This window comes from Magnolia sinica, chromosome 13 (genome assembly GCF_029962835.1).
Source record: "Magnolia sinica isolate HGM2019 chromosome 13, MsV1, whole genome shotgun sequence".
In the NCBI taxonomy this organism is placed as follows: Eukaryota; Viridiplantae; Streptophyta; class Magnoliopsida; order Magnoliales; family Magnoliaceae; genus Magnolia; species Magnolia sinica.
Window position 1 is genome coordinate 16,921,876 of NC_080585.1, and position 3,900 is coordinate 16,925,775.

At 38.6% G+C, this 3,900-nt stretch overlaps 1 pseudogene; it reads right to left on the bottom strand.

The window, feature by feature from the left end:
• Window positions 1-532: 532 nt before the first annotated feature.
• Window positions 533-2,510, bottom strand: LOC131224136 (2-methylene-furan-3-one reductase-like; annotated as a pseudogene).
• Between the last annotated feature and the right edge of the window lie 1,390 nt (window positions 2,511-3,900).

Here is a 3,900-nt window from a genome sequence, read left to right on the forward strand (position 1 = left end):
TAGAATAAGCTTATTCTACAATGCAGTGTGTGGGACCCATGTGATGTATGGACCACATCCAATACATCCATAAGGTTTGCTGCTGAATCTTCACCCTATATGCTGAAACTCAGGCCAATCCAAGTCACAGGTGGGTCAGGGAACAGCTGGGATGAGGATGCCCACAATTAAAACCTTCTATATTGTTTCATGCTCAACCTGCTTTATGTAAGCGATCCAATCCATTCAAAAGATGTACCCCACCATGATGAATGGACACCCAAAAATCCCGCTACGCCAAAACTCAGGCAGGCCATATCATGTTATTTTAGAGGTTTTAGGCATGATTATACATGGTGGCTAACATGAGTTTTGGATTAGCTTGATTTTTGGGATCTAAGGAAAACATGAGAGACCGCAGATGGATGGATAGGATGTCATTAAACTTCATGGTGGGCCCCACACAGTTGTAGAATAAGCTCATTCTACAATCATTGTAGAAGAACAGGCCTATACTAGGAAATGCCATTCTAATATGGTCATATCCTCTTTATTAAACAGAATGTCCACGCTTCATTTCACGTGTGCATCCAAACATAGCCCTGAAACAGCTTATTTCTTCATGATTCAAATGAATGTCCGCAATTAGATTCATCTGTGCGTCCAAACACAGCCCGAACATGGAATGAAGCTTACCCTCTGCATCATATACAACATCGAATTTCTCGGGCAGTTCTTCGAAGTTCTCTTTTGTGTAGTTGATTTCCAAATCGGCTCCCAAGCTACTCAACAATTCCAGTTTTCTCGTGCTAGCAGTAGCCACGACTCTTGAAGCATTGAAAACCTGCTTCGCTGGCTGTCCATGAAAAAATGAACTGTTTCAGGCTCATACAGGTAAGAGAGGCTTGATTCTTATAAGAGGAAAAGGTAGTGTTGAGTGTCTCCAAGAAATTCAGTGTGAGTGCCAGTGAAAGAGAAGAATTATATGGTCCTTGATACAAGGATGTCAACCTAATGGACCCCACAAGTGAATGCGGCAAGCAATCCTAACCCTTCAATTGGTGGCCAGAAAATAGAAGGTAAATAAAAGAAATTCAGCCTCAGTCAACATTTAACTGAAAAGAGACCAAAGATTTGATCGATGGGATCTCCCAAACTGCTTTTTGAGACATCATCCATCAATGGCGGGGCCCATCATGTTGACAGCTTGGATAACTCGACCTTAGACCCACTTGTACAAACTAAAACCCTTCATACAATGCACATATCATATAAATGCAACTACGACAAGTGCATGGAACTTGGGATGGTTATGTACAGTGATCAGAACCATTGATTTGTTGCACCACCATAACGTGAATGGGCCATGTCCAAGAATCAAGGGGATGGGCCTCTGTTACCCACCCATCTGATATTAGCCAGATACAGGACACTTTGTTCAAAACAGAGCAATGGCCCACTTTGAACAGGCAAGAACTCAGAGCTGGATGGTCAGAGTAGTCCAATGTCTTATTTTTTATTTACATGTGGCCCACTAGATCAACAGTCACAAATTACCATTTACCAACCTAGACTTAATTTGTCTAAAAAAAGAAAATAAAAAAAGAAATTACCTGAATTACCAATAATCCAACCCCACCAGCGCCAGCCAATGCAAGGATGGATTTGCCAGCAGAAAATCCAGCCTTCTCAAGACCTTTGTAAGCAGTCTCGATTGCAAGAGGAAGGCCGGCAACCTGTACGGAATCAAGATTCTTGGGTTTTAGATCCAACAACTTGTCCTCTACGGCAGTGTATTTGGCCAATGATCCAAACTGTTTAGGAAATTCCAAAGCTTTCTCATTGATATCTCCATATACTTCATCACCTTCAGATTTTTCACTCTGCCTACCTTCACCACCACACTGGCAACATCGTAGCCTGGACCAGTCTATACAAAAGCTGAATTCAGGGACTATGAAGAGGCACTGTATGATTTGCGGTCTGGAGAACAGTCTACATAAAAGCTGCATTTGAGAATTTGAAAATTCACATTTGGAAATGGTTGCTAGAATCCTGCCGACCATTTAATGATGGGAGATGATTTGCATTCTAACTCCTGGTGCTCACTACCCTCATTGAACTCTTGCTTTTACCATGAGATCCTCTCCATGAATTAAGTCATTGAACTGGAGTGACCCATTATTGGATGATCTATCACCTAATATCCAGCCTCTTGATGAAAATGGACAATTGTGATTAATGATCCACACTTAGCAAAGGCCACATCAGCTACTTCAAATCATCTATGGGGTAGATTTTTTTAGGGTTATTTTGTTATACATGTATTGTGGAATTAACGGATCGTTTATACATCAATAATGGAGATTCAATGCCATATCCTTAAAGCATACTTGATAGGGAAGACATTCCCGATTCTTTGATATCGCCGACGGGAATCTTGATCTTCCGCACCTCATACCCTTCGGAGAACCTTCAATGGGATTAGAGTTTTTTCTCGTGTTGGTGAGGGGACCAAGAAGCTTATCCATCGTATTTCTCCCTTCTAGGGTATCCATACCATAGGTTTCCATATCTGCCTTAATAACTGTGTATAGGGACCACGGTTCAAGCGTCCCGCCCCAAATCTATTTACAATGATCACAACTGTAGCGAGGCCTACTAAATCGCTCAATCTGAATAATCCAATGGTCAAATCTAAACCAATGATCATGTGTGGTCCACCTGATAAGAGTCTTATATATTTCTCATCCAGCATGGATCAACCATATGAATTATTTAGTTCCATATCAATCTAGCAAAGAGCAGTATTTCTGGGTTCAATCTTGACGAAGACCCGATATCAGTTTCGTGGAGATTATCGAGTGTAGATCACTAATCAAGCAACAGGTGAAGATCCTCAGTTTACCCTCTTACACTTACTAGCAAAACAGGCATCTGAGTCCTGGGGTGTAGTGGTGAATGATGTAGAGCTAATTTGACCTTGTGGAAGAGGAAATTCCTTTTGATAGTGGCTGAGTGACTTTAATCAAAACACTGTTACTGAACTTGCTGGTGTATATGATACTGATGTTCAAATGCCCTTTGATGGTGGTGACTTGGAAAAGATGCTAGGAAAATTCATATAAGATGCAAGGAAAATTCATATGGAGCAACCGGAACATGACAACAAAATCTACCTTCTACCTGGGTACAATGTCTGTAAGCATATTAACGAGGGTGGGCTTCGGATCAGGCAAGCTCTCAAGTCAATGAGGCTCAAGTGGGGTTACATCAATTGTTTGATTGGTTGAGCACCAAGTGGGGTTAAATCAATTGTTTCATGTGGACCATGTGGGTGCACCTTCCACTTGATTCAGTTGGCTCGGCCCAACGAGATAGTTTGTGATCCTTCCAACTCATTGTGTTTCTATTGGGCTAAATTTTGTTCTCTGTCCTAATTTGCACATTCTAAATATATTTAACCGTTTAGATCAACTTTAGGATGGCCTGATAATAGAATTTGATCAATCTCATCATTATAAGTTATTCTTGTAATTACACTTCTATCATACTTGGGTTATAATATCAGATTTTTAACATCTCAGTTTTTTTTTTTTTTAATCTCAATTCTTTTCAAAATCTCAATTTTTCTCAAACATTGTTATTTTTTTTTTCGAACTTTTTAACTTTGTTTTTCAAAATCACAATTTCTTTTTTAAACTTTTCAATTTCTTTTTAAAAATCTCTTTTTATTTTTAAACTCAAAATTTCTCAAACATTGTCATTTTTTTTTTTCTCAAACTTTTTAACTTTTTTTTTTTTTTTTTTTCAAAATCACAATTTTTATTTTAAAACTTATCAATTTTCTTTTTCAAAATGTTAATTTTTTTTTAAAATCTCAGTATTTTTTAAATCATTGAAAAATTTTTTAACTAATTT